We start from the raw sequence: 23515 nt of genomic DNA, 5'->3' as shown, positions 1-23515 counted from the left end.
AGCTAGCTGTCAATAGAGTATAACTAACATTCCAAAAAAGATGCTGGAATTGTATGAGGGCACCAATTATAACAGTCCATGTTTCTTAATTGTAGCCAGCAAAGTAATGGTCTAAATCAACATGTGGTGTAAATCCACTTCCCTGTTTGCTACAGAGGCCCCTCACCCACCTAGACTCATCATTATTTTGTATTCATTTGTAACTAAAAATATCTCATCAAGATTTAAAGGAGCTTTAGGAGCTGCCACATTTTAGCAGTCTTAAAAGGGAAGCAGAACAGTGGCCTGAGTTAACCCAGGCTGAAATTCCTCCCTTTAACAGGTATCAAAGGTAGTTGTGTTAGTTTGTCTCAGCAAAAACAATAAGTCCGGTGGCACCTTAAAGGCTATTAAAATAGGCACCACTGGACTCCTTGTTTTATCCCTTCAGTATTTAATCCAGGGTTGTCCATCTCACTTGCTAACTAATTATGCTATTAGTTTAAATCAGGGTCTCAGATTCACAACCTAGGGGCCATCTGGGACCAGAGCAGTTCCACAATCCAGCCCACTCTGCTGTGGTTCCCTCAGAAAGTCACACAATAGGATCAATCCATCTCCATTGAAATCAACAGAGTTTTGACAATAGTTAGGAGCAGAATCTTTTTCTGGTGGCAAACAATGGATCGCCAAAAGAATTTCATAACAGACCTTGCAAGTAGGTCTTCTCTGTCATGGACCAATTGACATTGTATTCTTTTAAAAATGAGCTCACTTTAGAAGCTTTAATGGGGTAATGCTGATCTTTTAAGTTGGGATGCATCTCTAGACCTATGTAAAAGCTGGTTTATGGGATTGTATGCAATGTATCTCCCACTGTCAAGAGTTAATCACAGACGCAGGATACATCAAATGTATTCCTTTTGGCTACAATTGGAATCTGTACTCATTCTGAATAGAAACACTGCACATCTTTGTTGAATTTTAAGTCCAGTCCTCTCATGTGAGTGCAAACAAGGGCATAACAGTTGACCCACTGTTGTCTTTCAGAAATCACGCTGGCCCTGCTCTGCAATTATCTACACTCCCTCTGACTTCACATAGGCAAATAAGAGCAACACTGGGCCTTGCATGTTGTTTGGTTGTTTAAAGGGTGACAGATGATTGAGCGTTATTGCCTGCATTTCCATGACTTATCATACTACAAAATTGTGTAAAACGCATAGATCTGCCTTTGTTACCCCAGAATAAAACATTAATTCCACCCTGGTCTTACTAACTCCATTAAGGGGCTGTATGGAGAGTACGCAGAATACTCACATCAGGCACTAGGTAGATGAGCACTGAGACAGATGGTCATCCCTGGCCTCAGATTTCCAAAAGTGGCAAAATATCCAGATTTTCCCTCTGTTTCCCCCAAGTGTTCAGTCTATAATGCAGCTGTACTGTGCCTCTTCTGAGTCACATTTCCTACCAGAGCTACTAGCCACCTAGGAGAACCATACACATAAGCTACATATTGTGGTAGTGCCAGCTGGGCTTGTACCACGCAGTCAGTGGCTCAAGACAAAGAAGGCAGCTGCCCTGGGGCCCAGCTATTCAAAAGGATCCAGAATTCCCAGCTGCAGCAGCAGTGGCAGTCAGAGTCCTGGGCCCTTTAAATCACTGTGGTAGCATAGGGCGGTGAGTTCCAGGTGGCCATTAAGGACTCGCGGGGCAGGGAGAATGACACAGTCTGGGCAGGGCTAAAGACTGGCTACCCCCAACCTCACCCCTTCCACCCCAGGCGCCGCCCTTTCTAGAAATAGAGCCTTTCCCAGGGACTAGGCAAATCTGATGTCCCAGCTTCCTGAGACTGCTTAAACTTGGTAAGAGTGCTCTCCCAGGATGTTCAGAAAAACAAGATTTCTTATCTGGCTTGTTAATTTTATACGGTCAAATCCCAGTTACTCTGAGTTCATCTGGAAAACGATTGTTGAATGAGTAAAATCAAAAACAACTGTGATTTCACAAGACAGTCCTGCACAGAGTACATGTCATGAGACGGATATCACAGAAATATTTTGACAGTCTCAGAAACATCTGAGTAAATCATGCAAAGTTTCCCTGGCCTGTCTGTGTCCCTAAATCCACTTCAGCTTGTTTGTCTGATGGGAATTAGTTTTTAACCAATCTGATAATGTTTTTAAAGGGAGTTGCAAATTACAATTCGAGTAGATGGGATTGTTTTGGATTTTGAAGTAAAAATAAATTTTGCGATTGCATTATATATTATTACAGTTACTGACTGAATTAGAACTAAGACAGCAACAGCTACAAAAGATCACATCCTTACAGGCTCTTTCTGAACCTCAAAGGTATCTTGCTTCAGTTGGTCACATCAAACTGTACCCCAGCAAATGGCAAAAATCTTTCTACGTTATTTTTGGCAGCAGAATGACACAGAAGCGTCAGCTAAGATCAGAGTGCCACTGTATTAGGCACTGTACAGACTGCCTTCAGAGACAGGCCCTGCTCTGAAGAACTAATCATCTAAACAAATGGTAGACAAATGGTGGGAAAAAAGGAGTGGTGCTATTCCTATTTTTTTCAAATAGGACACAGAGCCATGTTCACACAGGAAATCTGTGGCGAGCCAGGAACTGAATCTATATTTTTGAGTCCAAATCCAGTGCTTTAACCACAAACCATCCTTCCTTTTTGTGTGCTGGGCTTTATGTATTAAAAATGTACGCAGTTCTCCTTTGATAATGAAAGTCTCAAACGAGGCCAATCCACGATAATTAACTAAAACTTTTCTTCTTGCAGAAAAGTGGAAAGATCTTTGCATAACAATCTAAAAAAGCAGCGTAAATATTTTGGTCATGGAGATGTTCATCACAACAAATCAGCCACTTTCCCAGGTCTCTAAAATGCCAAAGAATAACCCCACACTAGTGCCACTCACTCTGCCTTTCTCTTTGGTGAGCATCAATAGTAATGTGATTCCAATGACGCTATAGCCCACTAAAGTGAAGAGGGTGAATTGTCTATCAAAGAGGAAGGGCAGAAAGTTAGATTTCTAAGACTGATTTAAGGTTTTTTAATTATTAGTGTTTTAAAGTAAAAATTAAGGGATAATGAATATCTATGCCCTTATGAGCAATGATTTGACCAAAGAAAAAAATCTTCAGTTTCCAAGATCCTCTCCCTTGTTTGAACCATGTAATTTCCTTTTGATCTTGATGTGAAATACAGTTCTGGGTGTTTTCCCACCAAGCCACAAATTGACTTCTAGTGTCTTGCATACATTTATTTAAAAAACACTTGAGGCTTAAAAGTTGGGATCTGCCTCATGATTTAAGTCAGAATCAAGTTGTTCCCCATCTGGAATTTGAATTCTTACGTTTTTCCACATTCAGTGCCACATTTTTACCATGCATTTCAGTGAATGCTGTACATGAAGGGAGATCTATGCTGATCAATGCAACTAAAATTACAACTGCAATAAGCAGTTTACCAGAAACTTTAAGTTGAGGTGCAGAGCTCTCAAACTTTCACTGCTGGTCCAACCATTACAATCAACCTGAACGTGAATCTGAAATCTGCCAGTTTTTACACAATATATCTTCAGGTGGAAATTTAGTTTTTACCTGAGACGGAATGGTCCCAGAACATTATAGTCCCAGAATTTAATAGCAATAAGAAGTTTGCTGGGTGTCTGATTTTCAACCAGAAAGTCCATTCAAAATGGAGGTCTGGCAGCATCTGATCAGATCTGCTGAATGAATACCAAACATTCAATCACTGTGGGCTGGAGGGGGGATGCAGTTGGTCATCAACCTGTGCCAGCTTCTGTCAGCCGGTGCCTCCCCCCCATCTCCACCTCATTGGAAAGCAGGCTCTGAATCAGGCTTCAGTTCCTGTCCCAGTCCTGAAGCAGAGGGACTCTGTTGGAGTGGGTAGATGATTTGGGAGAGGTGAAGAGAACACAACAACAAAGAAGGGGTAGGGAGAGAGAGTAGTGAGGGACAGGGACAGCTGAAGATGAGAGAGTGGGGGCTGGAGCCTTGAAAGAGAAGGCAAAGCAGAGGGCTGGACCTCAAGGGAAGAGGAGAAAGACACGGGGCTTGGGCGAAGCTGTGGAACAGGCAGAGTCCAGGTTTCAGCAATTAGAAAGCAAGCAACCCTAAACAAAAACAACAACCAGCTGTGACACGGAGTTTACTTTTAGCTGATCTCAAAAAACTATACAAAGGTGTCCAGGTTCATTACCTGGATTTTATAGAATTGCAATGTAAGTGACATTGTTATAAAAATTGTCATCTAATTTGTTACAGTATTATAACATTTGTGTTGTTTCCAAGATTTTAAACAGGTTTGCTAAATAAAATGTCTTCCCCTGTTGAATGACTTTATTTAAAACCATACTGCATATAACTCTTCCCAAAAAGACCATGCCAGCAGAGCCCCATTTTTGTTTACTTTCTGGTGTGCAAATCAGCAAAGTCATTGCGTACGCCTATGGGACTAATTCAGCATATGTTAGCTGATTGTTGCAAATAAGAGAGAGGGTACCATTCTCATTCAGTCATCTGGATTACACAAGCAAAGCTGTGAAGTGTTTCCAATTTATGTGAAGGAGCCACTTCCGCTTGACAGCCATGTGCTGAACATATACTTGCAAGTATCTCTCTCCAAAGTTCGCAAGCTGTAGTTGTCCTCATTGCCACAAGCTGCTCCTATTAGGTCACCCCTGAGTCAAGCAGAACACTGGCCCCAAGTAGTTTGTATCTGAATCTAGAACTGAACTTTGGATATGAACCTATTCTCTACAAAGGGCTAAACCCCATATCCCACATGTGAAAACGCTTAAAGCTTTGGATCCAAACTCTGCAGCTCAAGTCTATCTCTAAATTACACCTAGTACCTTTTCAGTCTTGGGCTAGAGCCACAGCTGTTGTTAATCAACATAGTCCTACTGTCTCCTGCGCTCACACCAGTCTTGACTTCTAAGTCACTTTGATCCCCTCCACTACTGTAATATGTGAGCAACCACAATCTTTACTGTATTTAGGCTCACAATACAATACGGTGAGGCAGGGATCCTCATTTTACATATGCAGAACTGAGGCACCGAAGGATTAGATGAGTTGCTCAAGATCCCACAGGATCTGTGGCAGAGCAGGGACTGAACAGGGCTCTCCCAACAGGCCAATCTGATACTTAAACCATCCTTCCTCACGTTGACGGAGTTATGCCAATATACCCAAGCAGAGGGACTCTACCTCTCTCCTTCTTCTATGTTCCAAGGAAAAAGAATTACAGCAGAAAGGGTGGTAATTGCCATGCTTAGTGGATAGGTCAGTAACATGCACATAGTTTCAGAATGTATAAATCGAGGCTAAAATACTTTTTTCTACATGGTGGGGGTATGTGTCCCTAGCATGACAGCCATCTCTTCCTGAATGGCACAGTGGACACGAGAGAAACAGGAAGCAGAGATTGTCAGAGTTATTGCCAATATCACAACCAAATCAACATTCAGCCCACAAAAAATAAAAAAATTAAAAAAGCCAGCAGGCAAAACAGCCTTTATTATAACAGCTCTACCACTATTTAATTACTTCAATCTGTTTTAAAGTTAGTATTGGGTGTGGTCAAAATTTCCCCATCCAATTTCTACAGCTGATATTCTATCTGCAGGGCATATCTCCACATTGTCCATCCTCCTTGCTGTCTTGTGGAACTCCCAAGAATGTCAATGTATTTTGAATTTTGATTGCATTAATTGTTTGCACCCAAGAACACACCATCACCATGGAATGTTTTATCTAGGGGGAACACTAGCCTGACCAGTCAGGATTACTCAACAAACAGAGAGCTGTCACTGTGCAAAACTTTGAACAAAACAGGAGGGTGTCAGTGTCAGAGCTAACAGATGAAGAGGAAGTAATGAGATTCTGAAATGTATTGTGGCAGATGCATCTCTTTAATGCAAACTTGCCACAAAAAAATCATGTAGACGCTAAAGACAACCTTTCAATGGAGCTTAAGCTTAGCACTAAAGATACTGCATTATAAACAAGAATAATGCCAAGATAAATTTGACTGTGAGCAAACTTCAGCTTCTTGGTACTTTCTTCTAATCACCTGCAGATCAAAATAACAAGTCCCCTACAACACAACTAAAGCAGTAAGGAATTTATATTCTTCCTCTACCTTTCTGGAAATGTATATTAAAGTGTTCCACCTTTGGTCTTGAGCCTTCATCTGGCCTTTTAGCGATTTCTTTACCTGTACTGTACTGTCTGTTTAATTTAGGACCTGGTCTTGGAAGTTTTCAAGGCCCACCGCACAGCCCTCAAATCTCACTACTTTCGGTGGGAGGTTGGAACTCTTCAGCTTTGTCTTCATACAAACATTAATTATACAGGTAGTTGTACAGCAGGCCCTCCAGTTATGCGAGAGTTTGTTCCCATGAACCCTCACATAACTTGAATTTCATGTAAGTCGGGGGGGGGGGCGGTGGAATGCAAGTTCTGCAGCTGGGGAAGCAGCAGGGGCACCTGGAGCTCCTTTTGAATGGTAAGTCCTGGGGTTAGGGGAGGAAGTTGGGGAGGGGTAAGCCTGGCAGTGGGTTGGGGCCGTGGGAGGGGGGCTACGCCTGGGGTAGGTTAGGGGGAGTTGAGCTAAAGCTGCAGGGAGGGCGCGCTGGAGCTGGGCCACGGGGGGTGTGAACTGGGGCTGTGGGGGACTGAACCGGGGCCACGTGGGGCAGGTTGAACTGGGGCCACACTGGGCCAGAGGGGCTAAGCCAGGGCCAGGGGGAGCAGGATTTTGAGTTGCAATTAACTCACATTAATGTGAGTTAAGCGCAACTTGAAACTGCGCATTTTGAGGATGTACTGTAACTATAACTACCCTAGGTGTAAAAAGCACCTTTATACTAGTAAAACAGCATCCATAGTCAGGATCGAACCTGTATAGTAATTTTGGTACCAGAAAACAAATCCCATCCCTAATGGGCATAGTTATATCCGTACAAAATCTGTGAGTCGAGTAGTTCAGGATTCAGCAGCTTCCAAGATGAGGTGTTCAAAATAGAAGTGACTGTCCAAATGAGACTGTGAAATACTAGCCAAGCCACTGGGATTATAACACCCACTACGACCATGAAAAATGCCTAGAGATTATCATCACCTGGCAAAAGAGGTCAGGGTCTCAGTTTAACACTTTAGCCAAAAAGATGGAACTTCCAACAGCTCAGTACCTTCTTCTAACACTATGGTGTTCTGAGAAAGTCAGTCTCCACCTTCTGATTTCTGAAAAACACCTTCTTTATCCACTGGCCACTCCAGAGGTTTCCTGAAGAGGCACTCTGAGTTACAAACATCTGACTTACGAACATCCACAAACAAAAGCTCACCTGCAGCCTTAGACAGGGACATTCTTAGGATTTATGGGACCTTACGCTGTACTATAAAACTGGTGCCCTGGGCCAATGGTGGCTCAGAGAGGGAGGGGAAGGGGAGACAATATTTCAGACCTGTGATTTTCTAATCTTCAGCAATACGCTATATTTTTAAAGCAGATTTTAAAGTAAGGTCCTATATACTAGGGGTGGGGACCTTTCTGAGCTTGAGGCCACTGACCTACAGAAAAATCAGTTGGGGGCCACACACGAGTGAGAAGGAAAAAGACCCCTCACAACTGTTGCCCCTCAACTGAGAAGCAGGGGGAAAAAGAAGCTCATCTCACTCACCTCAAACTCCATGGGGTGGGGGGATGCTGAGTCTCAGGGTTTACCCTCAGGACTGGATTAACTCTTTTGGGGGCCTAGGGCAAGTAGATTTTGTGGGGCCTCCAGGGCTCTGGGGTGGCACCAAAAAAGGGGGTTCCATGTGCAGGAGGGTGCTGCCAGGGAATGGGCTGCAGGTGGAGGGGGGGTTCAGGCTTTGTAAGAGAGGGAGGGCGCAGGAGCAGGGTGGAGGATGTGGAGTCTAGAAGGAGGGTGCAGGAGTGGGTTGGTGTGGCAGGGGGTGGGATTGGGGCCAGAGGGAGATGCAGGAATGGGATGGGAGTTTGAGCAGAAGGAGAGGTGCCCAGGGGATTGGGGCACCTACCTCATGCAGCTTAGGGTGATGGGGTGCCACCAGTGTCTTCACATGGCTCTGCATACTGCAGGCAAGTGCTCCCTGCAGCATGCAGAGCTGTCTCCTTCCCCCAGTCAGGCAGAGCTCATGGGCCGGATCCAGCCCCAGCTTGCCTTGATAGGTCCCATGCAGCTCTGTGCTCCCTCCCCTCCCCTGCACTGCAGAGAGCCAGCCTTGGCGGAACCCAAGCCTTGCAGCCAGCTCGAGGCAAGCCATGGGCCACATCCAGCCCGCAGGCCTAGGTTCCCCACCCTTGCTGTAGGCTAGCACAGTAAATTCTGAACCTGACAGTATACGCCCAGGCTTGGCAAATGCCTGTTAAATGGCTTCATTACCACTTGACTGGATCTTTCACTGGTTCTCTTAATAGCTCTGGCAGGGTCTTTCACTTCTCAGTTAACTAGAGCCTCTCCATAGGAAGCAGAGCCACAGAGGAGAGGTGGGTGGGCATTAAAACACAGTGATGCCCCAATTTTTTGGAGGCTCTAAGAAACTGTCTATTTTGTGGATGTGTAAGGACAGCCCTCCTGGTGAGCAGGGAGTGGGTGCAGCCCATGGGGGAGGGAGACAGCTGGGATGGCACTACCTGCAAGAGCCAGCGCAGAGCCCATAGGGCAGAGGGAGAGGTTGGCAGTTGGGTGGTTCCCTGAAGTCCCCTTCAGAATCTCCACCTACCTCCTCATCCGCCTCTAATTAAACTTGCCTTTCCACAAGCACAGCATTCAAGGTTGAATACAGAACTTTTTCTACTATTTTTCATTACAAATATGCGTATCTCAGCTACATTATGGGTTAAATAGGTTTTTGTGGGCTAGCCTGAGAACCTAACGACCATTTATAAAACATTGTTTCTACGGGAAAATGCGTTCTGAGTTCCAAACAATCTACAAACAAACTCATGGAACACAACCCATTTGTAAGGAGGAGACTTCTTGTACAAGTATTACCCTTGTCCAGCTCTGCCTGGCTTATGAGGTCTGGCACACTTACCGTGCGGCATATTGTTTTTTAAATGAGTGAAAAGTTAAAATAAGCTTAATTTCTCCTCCTCTCTACACAGCTGGAAACACTCTGGTGACATCACCATGCAACATCCATACCTTCCTCCCAGTTCTTGCTGCACTGACTTGAGACGGGTTGAGAAGGGATGTTTGTTTGCAGTTGGAGCTAGAATAAACTAGAGATTGGAGTTAGACTCTAAAGTAAATCTGGACAGAGTTCAGGTTCAGGTTCATTTCAAGTGAAATAACACCCAGATGGTTGATCATTGAAATTTCTTAGGATCCACAGTGCTTTTGAAATGTTCCCTTATCTTGACCCAAATTCTCAAGAGACTGGATATTCCTGCAAGATTTCCAATACATCTGAACCAGAATTGCAAAATACAAATTAGGATTTGGACCTAATGCAAAAATGAAATTGTAGATGTAGGCTCTAATCCAGCCCCAATGTGTGGTGAGTTATTTTCCTCCTCTAACAATCCCTTCCAAGGAAATCTCCCTTCTCATTTCTTCCCTCAAATCTAGGGGAAAATTCTCATGTCAAACTGTCTGCTTATCATAGCTGTGCTCATTAAGAGTCCTTTGTTGTAAGATAAACCTTTTGATTACTGAAAAAAAAAATCTTAATTCTGGCCATCTTTGATTACAACCTGCTAGTAAAGGGAACATTTCCAAAAGCTGTGAAATGAAGAGGGCTAAATTTAGAAATTAGAGTAAATTGCTGCAGGATTAATTAACATGTTAGATAGTCACTTGGATGCAGGAGGGACTTTGCAGGCTGATGGAGCTTATATGAATGGAAAGAAGTTCATGACAGAAAAAGAGCCCCAAAACAAAACTGGAGTGAGAAGAGAAGTTAAAAGAAGTTTAATTTCTCCGAAGAGGCTTGGGTTCTGTATTTGGAATTATGTGATGAAAGTGATGCACAATTCCAGGGCAACAAGAGGTTTTGTTTACGTGGGAAAAGAAATCTCATTCTTTTTTAAGAGTAAAACTTCTATATGTGCAGAGGATCTGAACTTGCACAGGGCTCCCACTGGTACCAATAAATAATTAAGTGCCATGCACATATTGTGCTTTATGCATAATAAATAATGACTAATACATTATATTTTAATAGCATAGGAATCTGTTTTCCCTTATGCAGGGCAGTTTAATGGGCCTGATTCTGTAATGAAAATTCGGCTAACTCAGGGATGTCCAACCTTTTTTCATCAGACGCCACACCACAGTTTTTTACGTGTTCCAGGGACTGAACACAAAATAGCCCCAAACTACCCCCCAGCCCCAGGCTTAACTCCCCCTCACAGCTCCAAACCACGCCCCCAAACCCAGGATTAATTTACCCAGGAGCTCCACGTGCTGCTGCCTGCCCCACAACTCCTCTGCTGGACCATCTCCTCTTCACCGTGGCTGTGTGGCTCCCTAGAGCCCTCCTGCTCCCCTCCACAAATATTGCAGCAGGGGCAGCTCCCAGTGCCCTGCCACACTGAAAGTATAGGACTCAATTGGTTTAATGGCCAGATCCCTCCTGCTGGTCATCAAACCCATTAAACTGAGTTCTACTCCAGTGTTTCTCAACCTCTCTTTTTTTTTTTAATAAAGTACCCCTTTTAAAAACAATTGTCAGCACCCCCAGTACCCCCAATTTTCAGACAGGCAAAATCCCCAACCCCCCCCACCGTTTCCCTCTTTCCAGAGCCAGGCAACCCCAGCCCCCCTTTTAACCCAATCCCTGCTTCCCTTCTCCAGAGCCAGGCAACCCCAGCCCTCTACTTAACCCACTCCTTCCTCTCCGAGAGCCAGGCACCCTCAGTTACCCGGCTTTAACCAAATCCCCTCCTCCAGAGCCAGCCCCCTCCCCACTATAATCCAGTGCCAGTGACTCACTGGAGCCACTGCTGCTGCCACTGCCGCCATCGCCTTTGCCACACGTGTCTCCCTCCAAGCACCGTTGAGGGACATGTGCGCAGAGCGGCGCAGAGCGCTCCTGTGCCTCTGAGCATTTTATTGCTCAAAGAGCCACACCTGGCTCCAGCATGCGTGCCCCCTGCCGCTTCTCTCTGCCCCTGCCATGCTGTACAGGAGCCAGAGGAGGAGTCAGGCAGCTGACAAGGGAGCCGGAAATGGCTCCTTAGAGAGCCACACGTGGCTCGGAGCTGCCCAGCCACCTTTTAAAAATGGTGCCGCTGTCAGCTCAGCGGGCCAGACAAAAATGCTCCACGGTCCAGATTCTGGCCCACGGGCTGCGTGTTGGACACCTCTGGCTAAATGCTAATGGAAAACTATGAGTCTGGGCTAACAAAGCACTTAAGCATATGCTTAACTCTAAGCCCATAAACATTTTTGGTAGACAAGGAGGAGATAATTTTAGAAGAATCCATGCTACTAACATTGCAGATACTGAATTTTGAAAGTTCACGTTTACACACAAAAATCTGTGTCTCTGAGTTGCTGTAATTTAATCAAACTCAGTTTTTTATTATTCTAATGTGGACCTCTGGGAAACATACCCTTTTAAAAGGACCACTGGATTCAGTTTCATATTTTCATAATAATCAAATTACAGAACTCTAAGTCCTTTAACACTTTCTTAATGACCTATCACCTCCAACTGTCTAGACAACTCAACAATTTTTAGCCCAGAAATACTCTGGCATCTGCAGCAGTATACCGTTACATGAGATTTATATAGGTAACTCAGGTGTAGACATAAATCAACAAATCTGACAGGTTTGCTATTCATTAGGAACAACAACATTGCAGTGATGAAAAAAATCTGCACCAAGTTCTTAGGTGTAAAGGGCATAGTGAAAGAAAGAAAAAAAACCCAAACTGCAGTCAAACCTTCCTTTCCTGTGGTGGTGGTTGGGGTAGGGGTGAAATAGGGGAGTGAGCTTTGGAAACTGACTTTTCATTTCACTTACCTTCTAATGGTGAGATTTCTTTTCAATACTTATATTATACAAGATTGCAATCGACTTTGCTGTCATTTTAGTATTTTCAGTTATGTTTTTACCAAGAGTACGGTCCTTCGGGGCACACGGCAACTAATTTTGGGACCAAAATGTAGGTTTGGATGTTGTTATAGGGGAAAAAAAATAACAAAATATCATGCAGAAGAGGAGTATTTTGTAGGCCTTTTGAAATTTCACTGAAAAAGGTTTTGTTTCCTGTTTAAATTTGGCATTGGGAAACTGTGAGCATTAAGTCAATGAACAAGGAGCACAGAGTGAAACGGACCAGTGTTATTTCCCTCAACTAAGAAAATTGCAGAGTCAACAATATTAAGGCCTGGATTTCAAAAGTGTCTCAGGACTTGTGCACATGAATAAGTTATAGTGTTTTAGTTGTTTGGGGATAGTTAAAATGGGTTACAACAGGCCTAGTGTGGACACAGTTGTATTAATATAAGCATGATTTCTATTAGTACTATTCTTCCATAGGATGGAGAATAATTTATACCTGTGTAAAACACTTTTATAACTGGAGTAATATTAGGGATGCGGTGACAGAACTATTTAAATGAAAAATCATACTGTGACATCACACTCCCTATTCATTATGAAAATATGCTTATGATATGTTTATGACATAACTAAGATAGGGTTAGGCAAGATAATGCATGTAAGGTATCATTGGAAAAGTTATGATTTACTGAGTATGACTGTCCTATTTGTATGCATGTATCATTTTTGTATCTGACGTTAGAAATATTAAGGCTATTAATTTCAGCTATGCTACTTTGGGTCATGCCCACTGCTAACAATTCAGATATTATAATGAAAAAGCCAGACAGAGCTGATGGCCCATCAGTAAGGCAAGTGATCTGTAAAAAGGCTTGGCTTTTGCAGATGCTCTGTACTACCACAATCAGGGATGCTGTGATGCTACAGCCAGGTGACCTGGTCACCTGATACTAACTTCTGTCTTGGACTGCTGAAGTGCCCTATGGAGAAGTGGGGGACTCAACGGATTCCCACCTTATGGAAACCCTATACAAGACTGGGGGAGGAAAACAATCGGTGTCTTCAGTTTGCTTCTCCTCCACCTCTTCCCCTCAACTTCTTCCCAGAAAGATACTTGAAAACACCTAGAAACAAAAGGAATTGAACTGAGAGGAGAGGGAGGGGAGAACTGCTGGATGCAGGCTATAAAAATACCTGGCTTGTGAAGAACTCCACCTAAAGCAATATCTAGTGCAAGGAACTATAATTTGTAACAAACTTCTTTAGTGAATCTAGCTTAGTTTGCATGCATTGTATATTCTCTTAATCATTTGCTCTGTTCTGTTTGCTACCTCTTTCACCACTTCCAGCACACCTTTTATACATAATATCCTCATTTTTTGTTTATAATATAGCCCAATTAATGTCATTTCTAATTAGCGGGGGCGGGAGAAGTGGTGCATATCCTCCTCCACATTGAGGGAAGGGGACAAATTTCACCCAGTTTTAGGTTTGTACTCCATAGGACATGTACATCTGGATGCTGTGGCAAGTCCCTTCCCAGAGCTGTTTTCAGTGTCTTTATTGTTCTGCAGTTGGGCGTGGCAAGGTCTGTATTTATGGTGGAGGGGGCTTAAGAGGCTGGCTCAGCAAGAGGGTGCTAAAGACTGGCAGAAAGGTGGGGCTCAAGAGATCAAAGCCATCCCACACCCCCTAGCTGAAATATTTCCACCAGTGCAAAAACTGTGGGTAGACCAGGCAGAAAGAATCCTATTACAACTGACAAATCGCAGCCCCATAGTCAAAAAAGTTCATGTCCTATACTGGCTTTTATTATTATTTCTACTGTTAAAGTACCGAATATCTGTATGAATAAGTGTGATTATTAACATGAATAAAGTACAATATATCTTCCCATTAAGCGAGCTCTGTTCCTGCCACTTCGTCATTCTATTTTTTTCTGCCTCTGGGCAAAAAAAAATGTTTAATATGACTGTAAATCCATTTGATCTGCAGAACTACTTCTCAGATAGCCTGCTTACACAAACAACCTTCCACACTTTTAAAAAAGTAATTCAGAAAAGCAATGGGGAAGAGGTAATTTTTTTATTACAGCCTGGCATTATAACTGTTCAGCCACATTTACTTCAATTTGGGCAGCTGTACAGCATGTTCACTACATTTTTTTTGTGGTTAGGACAAATTTGCCTCTTTCTTGAAAAATTCTGGAAGGTAGCTACCTAACCTAGGTCCTGAAATTCGAAAATCCTGTCATAATTTTGGTTTAGACTGTTTATTTTGACTGCCCTCTCCATGATTTACAAAGAGCTTTTCCTCAAAACTTGAGGTGACAGCAGAAGAAACATGTAGTAATAAAGATGACAAGCCATTATTTGGTGTCTTTATCTGACACCATATAACTCTCCAGTCTTCTAATTCATATCTTACTCCTGTAGTCTCGACAGAATAAGCCACAGGGAATGCCAAATGTGCTAGACTCCGAGCTGCTTGACAGAAAAGCTATGCCCATTTCTGCCACTGTTCAAGCAGCAGGAGGTCCCCAGTATTGTTTCTTTTACCTCCAGGTGTCTGCCCTGCTTGCCTGCTGTGTGAAAATCCCCCTTCACCGCTGAAAATTGACTCCACCAAAGTCAAGAATGTTCAACACAACTTGCCTAATCTTGCTACGCTGTTCTGTGCCAGTTAATATATTACTCCCACATGAAGATATCCTGCACTTTAGCATGAAAGCTGGCAGGGCTACTTTCCTAAGAGAACTGTACAAGTAATAAAACTCCAGCCCATACTTGTGTCTGGTCCCTTTTCTTATTATTTACAGCTACAGTCCTGCTTCCTCTCAGGCCAATGACAAAAGAGTTACCCTGCAATGTCTTCACCACCGCCAGCTGAGGGCCAAATTTTGCTCACATTTGCAGGGGTGTAAGCCAGAGATAGTACACTCACATTAACACAATTCCTCTGTATTTGCTAAGAGCAGAATTAGGTCTTGAAGCTACGAAGTCACTGTATTTTTATGTATTATTTATTTCTGCTAGCAACCACAATGCGGTAGGCACTTTTCAGGCATTCAAGAATGGATGTCCCTGGCACTAGGAGCTTAGTCTAAAGACGGATAGGAAGAGAGAAGTTACAGGATGGAGAACAACCTTTAGGGATTTTTTATACATATCTACAGATTCACTGTCAGGAGCCAAACCAGCAGAAGTGGATATTTAAATGTGAAGCGGGTAGGTGAGAAGATGAGCTCAGGGAAGTCTAAGACACAGGAGAAGGCATGAATAACGAGAAGTCCTGTGGCACCTTATAGACTAACAGATTTTTTGAAACATAAGCTTTCGTGGGCAAAGACATGCTTCATCAGATGCATGAAAAAGGCATGGAAATTTTCTGCCTTGTAACTAAGGCACTAACAAGCAGGTGGAAAAGGGGTGCCAGAAGGAACATGCAGGAGTGAGAGGAACTTCACAAGGAGAGGCAGAAAGAGGCAGTTATACAGCACTTTGAAACTGGAGACAGGACACTTGAATCCAGTACAACAGAGGACGAGGAATCAGTGTGGGAGATGCAAAGACCAACCAACAGCCAAGAAAGACTGCTTTTGTCACTATGGTTTGCATAGACTGAAGGGCTGCAGAGTGTGTGCCTGGAAGGCCAGAAAGAGGATGTTGAAGTAATGTAGGTGCGATATAATGGGGGTCTGACAAAGAGACTTACCTCTGGGGATGGAAAGAAAAGGCTGGAGATGCTGAGGAAGTAGTAGTAGTAGGATTTGGACATGGCCTGGATATATCAAGTAAGGGAAAGGGAGGAAGTGAAAGTAACTCAGAGATCGCAGGCCCAAATGATAAACCATTGGAACAATTTACCATGTGATGTGGGGCATTCTTCACCTCTTAAAATCACTTTCTGAAAGGGGCATTCTAGTTCACCCCACATGAGCAGCTGCAGCATGGGCATTACTGGCTGGACAGCTATGGCCAATGTTGTGCAGATGTCATACCAGAAGTTCACAATAGTGACATCTGGCCTTAAAATCTCCGCCTTAGTGACTGGGAGGATGTTGGGAGGGTGCTAATGATGATAATGACTTGAGCCTGATCATGTCCCAAACCATGATCTAAAATATTAAAAAAATAAAACTTCAAATAACCGTTGTGTGGAAACAGGCTTGTTGCTGGCAAGGTTCCAGCAGGGGTTCACAGATCAGCATGGATAGGGACTTTGTGCTTTCTATGAAACACAAACCTGCTATAAAAAGTCCTTGGCTAAGATGATAGTTGAAACTATTCTCACCTCCATCTCAGGGAAGCCATGACATATGCCAGTCAGGAAACATCTATGTGTAAAGTACTGTTTGTTGCTTTATAGTAGGACTATAATTTATTAGTCACTTACTACCCGATGCATGCGCATCATCATGGTTACAGTCATGACCTAGACAGGGCCAGAATGTCTGGTGCCTGCCACGCCATGGTACCCAGACAAAGGAGACCTGTGATTGGAAGTGACCTTGGGACTTTTGGGACTTTTATCACCAGCATTGGTAGAGGCAGACCAGCTGTGTGGCAATAGTTAGCATTTTGGTCTCTTAGATAAGAGAGACCTTTCCCTGATCATGCTGCTTTATCAGTCACATTTTGCATTTTCTGAATGGCAATACTTTGTAGAGTTATGGGCTTTGCCTTCTATCTTTGCTTGGCAGCAGCAACTGCCTTCAGGGTGATGAGGACTGGGAAATTCAGTGGCCTCAGAAAGACAGGATGTTTGGTGAGGCTTCAGTATCTGGGAGGGAGATTTCGTAACAGAAAAATTACAACCCTTTTATTTTTTAAAAGGAGGTAGTTCTGTAATTGTATCAGAGCCCATCACCCACTTGTTTGGTCTTCCCCTTACAGCCCCTGCTTTGAGGCCATGGTATCCTATGGTTGAAGGAAATAAAGGACAATGGCATGAAAAGTAAGCGGCAAAGCTTTTTTATAGGATCAGCACCCTCACTATATTTTATAAATGGTACAATATAATCCATCTGTATCAGGGTATGAAAATTAGCAGGATTTTTTTCTCGAAAAAAATTTATATTTGGTCCAATGCCTCATAAGAGCCTTTCCTTAGACACAAGTTGTAAGATATTTAGCACTAATGGCTGTCTTCTAAGTAACACGGTGAACAGAACCATTGGTTTATCTGTTGGTTTCCAGAAACACAGATTTGATTGCTCTGGAAAGAGTGAAAGAAATTTAATTGTTTTGGGGTTGCTTGTCTGTGTCAGAGACAAAATCATCACCCAAATTGTAAATCCAGGCATAAGCTTTCTTTTCTTCTTAAGGGGAAAGGAAAACTCCTCACTCATGAGGGGCCTCCCAGGACAAGCTCTCAGTGGTTTTCTTTTCCAGCCACAAACTTCCATCCTCAGTTAAGCAAGATGAAAAAGGTTTTGTTTTTTTTTTTTCAACCAAAACTTCCAAAAGATTTCTCTGAGGATAATACAGATTGTTTCTAAAACACTATTCTAAAAGCAACCTTATTTATTTAGGCACTTATTTGTGTATTGCTTTATAGCCTGCCCTAGAAAAAAAACAATATTTCAGGAGAGATACTTTCCTTTAAAAGAAGGAGAGGCTTCTAGAGAATTTCCAGGGTTTGCTATCCTAAGGGTAAAGCAACTTACTATTTGTGGTTACCCAGGAGAACACACTACCAGCCTTTCCTCCTGGGGATAGCCCTTGGTTTCCCTAAAAATGCAGAAAGAATGAATTTAAAACAATTGTTTAGATCAGTTGTATCTGAATAAGTGGAGCTACTTATACTTTATCTTAATATTTGTATGAACATTGTTAGCACATTTCAGCTGAGAATACTCCCAATAATTATTCAATTGATACCTCTATAATAGCCAAAGTCAGGAAGCAAATAATTTACTCTATATGGTTGTTGTCCAGTAATTTTACTTGTGGCATGGAAGCCAGAGTGAACTCTGCCACAAAGATTATTTTCATAGCCTGTTCCTTTGATTCCAGTATTTGCATCCCTCCACTGGCTCCCCATTTTCCACTGCATCAAAAACAGACTTTCTGTCTAGATTTTCAAGGTCTGTCACAGCCTATCCCCTATGCTGCCTATCACTTCTCATTTCCTACTGAGCTGTCAATCCTTGCCTCTAATGCCAGTACTGTCGGCCTTCATCACTTCCTGTTAAACTTTCAAACAGACATCTTCATGCTTTCTCCTATGCTGCCCTACACAGTGCACAGAAGTATCTCTGAAAAACATGTCAAAAGCTAAGTCATTATCCTCCTTCACATCCTTCCTACAAACTCTCCTTTTCTGTTATGCCTGCACATTATTTGACGGGAACCAGGCTTCTGGTGTGCCAAGCCCACTGACAGTTACGCACTGGGCTGAGCACGCCAGACTGGAAGAACTGGGTCTGTTCAGTCTGTAAAAGAGAAGATGGAAAAGGGACAAACTGATAGCTTTCAAATACCTAAAAGGTTGTTACAAGAGGGAGGGAGGAAAAAATATTCTTCTTAACCTCTGATGATAGGACAAGAAGCCAGGGGCTTAAATTTCAGCAAGGTTCAGGTTAGACATACGGAAAAACTTCCTAACTCTCAGGGTGATGAAGCATTGGAATAAGTTGCCTAGGGAGGTTGTGGAATCTCCATGACTGGATGTCTAAGGACAGATTAGACAAAAATCTGTCAGGGTGATCTAGCTGGTTCTTGGTCCTCCCACGAGTGCAGGGGACTGAATCTGATGACCTCTTGAGATCCCTTCCACTTCAAGTTTTCTATGTTGACCAACACCGTTTACTCATTGTTTCCTTGGGATTCTCCATCAGCCTGACTTGAACAACAATAAGCAGTGGGAACAATAACACTGGCTGCAGAACCTTTGCTGTGCGTGGTGTGGTGTGTGGTATGAGTGTTTGCACATGCTGATTTCTGGTATCTATTTTGCACTTTAAATAAACACCTTGTTCCCCCAAAAAGATTTGGTGTGCTTTTCTAAGCATAACACACCAGTTTCACTGAGGTCCTAGTTCAGAACTATATCCTATCTCAGCAATAATAATATTTACCCACATCACCTTAGGGATACAATTATTGCCAGAGAACTGCATAAACGTAAGCACCTCTCTCTTGCTGATCTGTACATCCTCACTCACGCCTTTTAGCTGCATCACTGAAAGCTGGGTAAAAACAACTGATGGTAGGACTTAGAATCCCAGACTCACAGGCTTCTAGAACTGAAAGGAACCTTGAGAGATCATCAGGTCCAGTCCCCTGCACTCTTGGCAGGACCAAGCACCACGTAGACAGGTGTCCATATATTATCTCTACTTGCCTTTTTTTCCCCCCCTTGATTACAACATTTCTGTGTGGTTAGTGAAAACTGACATTCAGCGTAAACCTTCAGATCTCCACCTAACCTCATACTCAAAGCCAATATTCTCAGCTGCGTGGGAAGCTACACCCGCTCTCTCTGTCCTTGTTTGTCTTGCAAGACCATTGTCTGGGACTCACTGGAGAGTGGGGTTTGTTTGCTCCAGTTCAGGAACAGCAATTCCGTTAGCTCTTGTTTTGGAGTTTGACAGGTTCCCCACCCCCCCATAAGCTTAGTAATACTTTTTTGTGCAAATGAATGTAATTTTGAGGGGAAGGTGAATTAAATGTTGGGCCTGTGTCAGCACTGACTGTATCTTTAGGAAATAGTGGAAGCTCTGATTTTTCAAACTTACGGCAGTACTCCCATACCTGGGGAATAGAGTTGTTTCATACACACAGCTCTTTTGGCTCCAGCATGTATAGTAATTTAAGCTCTCTCCAGCAATGTTCCGCTGTTTTAGCACAAATGATATTTAGATTTCATTAATAATTTTTACAGACTGAAACTGAGCTGTCCATGCTTGAACCTTTAAGGATCTCTGAGCCCATCTGTTTGCAAAATAAGGTAGCATGATCTTAACATACTCAAGAGCATCTTTTACTGGGGCTTCCATCTACACCTACTACTCTTCTCACTGCTTTCCTTCTTAAAAGACTCCCCATCCTCCCGCTCTCTGTAAGCTGTCAGAATCTGGCAGCAAACTGTAATCTCCAGAATTCAAAATCATAGTTAGGAAATGTCCAACTATGAATGGAAAGGTAGAAAATTCAGATTATACATTCATTGATGTAGCTATTGACCTGAATATTACGATGTCTTCTAGCCTAGATGTCCTTCAAGAACATAAAGCGACAGACAATACCAAACCAAAGAAAAAGGACCATTAATGTTCATTTTTTCAAGAACTACTGATTTGGAACTGAAATGCATCATCCAATCAGAAGAGGAGAGAATGACAAGACACAGCATCATATCTCAGAAGTTTTACAGTGGCCCATTCTTGTTACTGCAGCTGTGGGAGTATATGTCAGGATTTGCCTTCCAAAAACAGGAAATTATGAACCTGATTCTCCACTGCTTTGTTGCACAGCACATGGTCATTTCCTCCAAGACAAAATGAGCATCTAATGCCACTCTTCAGCTATGATAATTATTTGCACAGGTGTCTAAGATGATACAAGGCCCAGTGTAACAGTGAAAACCCTGTGCTGGCATACAATGTGATGGGGCTCAAACCAGGACAATTTTCAGGTTGCTGTCATGTTTTTCACTAATAACACACACACACACACACACACACACACACACACACACTGGATTCAGCTTCAGACCCAATTACTGACCTTTCCATGACACCGGTAATGTCTGTTTAGACACAGGCTAGTGGGAATCTTATTATTTTGTCTGTCCATTCTGTTTGTAAGCCTCTTGGGGGCAGGGAAAATCTTTTTTTCCCGTGTTTTTGTAAATCAGAGATGACACACACACTTAACAAAAAAAGACATCTAATAAAAATACAGACAAATTGAGACTGCCTCCCTGTGACTTTCCTAAGGCCAGTGAGCTTGTCAGTGGCAGGTCTGGAAATAAAATCCAGCCATTCTGACTTTTAGTCCTCTGGTTTAACCACTAGCAAATATGCTCTTTATATTAAGGGAAACTACTTAGTCCCCTAGCAGATAGGAGCTGTGTGTGATTTAACTCACAACATGGGTTGCAGTATGAGGAGTGTAAAAGATGAACTCAAGTAGGAGGTTTAACCATGACTGCAGAACTTCCTGATTTTCAGAGTTCTAAAGCTGGCACCGCTGATTTTACTTGCCTATGATTTTTCTGTATGAATCAAGCTGTTGCTCTTGTACCTCTGGTGGGTTACAATTAATCTCACACCGTTTTAGATTACATCTCCTGATTCTTGCCAAACAGTTAATGCTGCATAATCAGCACCACATCTGTTGAAATTCTATTACCAAATACATTTGCTACAGTGATACGCTGCTGTTTTTAGTATCTTGATTATTTCATAACCACAACCATGTTGTTATAAACCATGTTGTCTCTAGTTCTTAGTCCATTTCCTTTTACTGTTTTTCTTCTGTTGTCATTTCCACCTACTGTACAATATCCCTTTTATGAAACTCGTATCAACTTAGTGAGGAAGTTTTGAACATGGATTATATGTGCTTAGGGCTTTGATCAGTGGGGAACATATAAATTTAGATTAGGGCCCTGTTGAGTGTTTGTTTACCCCCTAAACAGACACAGTTCAAAGTATCTTGGGGGACAACATGGAAAAGAATTGAGAGTGCAGCTTAAAATGTGTAGCAGTGACTTCTAAAATGGGTAGCACTGGACAAAATAATATTTTCCTGATTTGTAACAACACTTAGCACTTAACACAGTATACAAAAATCTTCAAAGAGCTGTACAAATATTAACTAAGACGATATGGTAGGAATGCCTTTTTACAGATGAGGAAACAGAGAGAAAGCAATAAGTAATCTGCAGACAGACACTGAGAATTCAGCATTACCTAGGTGTCACAAATGCAAGGGTGCGTAGCTGGTAATCAGCTGATCCTCAAACGTGGGGCATATGGGATAGCTAAGATTTGTGGCATCAGAATCAAAGCTCTGTAACACATGAACTAATGGGCTTCTTCCTTACCTACCACTAGCACCAATGAACCAAACTCTATTGAAGCTAGTGAAAAGACACCCCCCACTGATATCAGTGGAGCTGGCCCCAAGTTTCAGAAGGTATGGTCTACACTGATATTAAACACTCCCAGCCAGCCCATGCCTGCTGACATGACTTCGTGGCGCTCAGGCTAAGGGGCTGTTTAACTGTGTTGTTGATGTTCAGACTTTGGCTGCTCCCCAGGCTGTAGGACCCTTTGAGGAGGGAGGGTCCCAGGGCTCAGGATGCAGCCCAACCCTGAACCCGATGCTTAAAATGGTCTCTTAGACCAACGCCATAAGCCAAGGTCAGCAGGCCTGGGTCAGCCACGTGTGCCTACCAGCAGTGTGGACATCTTCTTCTTTTAATAGGCCAGTCATTGGAAAGCAACATAACACGCAACCTGAGTCAGGCAGAAAGCAAATGGAGGTACAAGGCAGTTCAGTGGAGGGCAGGTGTATCTATCTGACCTCTGACTCACCCTCCTCTTAGTCAATTCACCCTGCTGGCAGTGGGTCAGGCTATACTGCCCATTCAAGAACATTTCACACTCACTATACCAAGCCTGCCACTTATTAATGATTAAGCTGTAACACGTTAGTCCAAAGTCCAGGAACCTTTTTTTAAAAAAAGGTTCCTCCATCCACAACCTGCGTCAAGCCATATTACCAGGAATACAAAGCCAGAAGCAACGTCAATTTATAAATGACAAGCACAGTGCTCTCTGCAGTCTCAGGTCAGGCAGCTTATGAATTGAAAAATGCACGTGCTTCTGTATTTGCAGAGCCGCTTGTTACCAGAGAACCACACCTGCTTGCTCTACACAAGCACCGCTTTGCAGTCAGACAGCATCCTCCTCGCTGTGACTTGCTCTGCGGGGGTCTGCAGGCACATTGCTGAGCAGTGAAAGTAGAAAGTTTCCTATGGGACAATACAGAGGCTGTCTGTTCGCACTTCTTGTTTGGTTTTTGTGTTCCTGAGACCTTATTAGCATCTCTTTATACTGTACGTCCAGGAGGCATGGTAGAAGAGGGTCTGGTGCAGCATACAAGTCTGTGAACGTTAGACCACAATGTCCTGCCACTCTACTATGGAAACTTTTATGAAAACAGAGCCATGACCTGAGTTACTGTCATGCCTCAAAAGTTATAATTCAAGAGTAGAATTAAAGGAACATCACACCAATTCCAGTTAAGTGATTCTCAAAATCTACAGCAGTTAATTCTGTACTGGAACTTTTTTTTTTAAAATTGTAAAATGTACCCGATTATCAAAACTCAGGGCACATGCCTTAAATTTGAAAAAAAATATATAAAATCTGTCATTGTCCTGAAACATTTAAGGCATAAAAATCACTGTAATT

At 42.9% G+C, this 23515-nt stretch overlaps 1 protein-coding gene across 2 annotated transcripts in view; it reads right to left on the bottom strand.

The window, feature by feature from the left end:
* FAM53B (family with sequence similarity 53 member B) overlaps positions 1-23515 on the bottom strand; it is a 147968-nt gene that overhangs the window by 40705 nt on the left and 83748 nt on the right. The gene's annotated exons all lie outside the window — the stretch shown is intronic.

Source organism: Carettochelys insculpta, chromosome 7, assembly GCF_033958435.1.
Source record: "Carettochelys insculpta isolate YL-2023 chromosome 7, ASM3395843v1, whole genome shotgun sequence".
NCBI classification, from domain to species: Eukaryota; Metazoa; Chordata; order Testudines; family Carettochelyidae; genus Carettochelys; species Carettochelys insculpta.
This window is presented reverse-complemented; position numbering and strand designations above follow the sequence as displayed.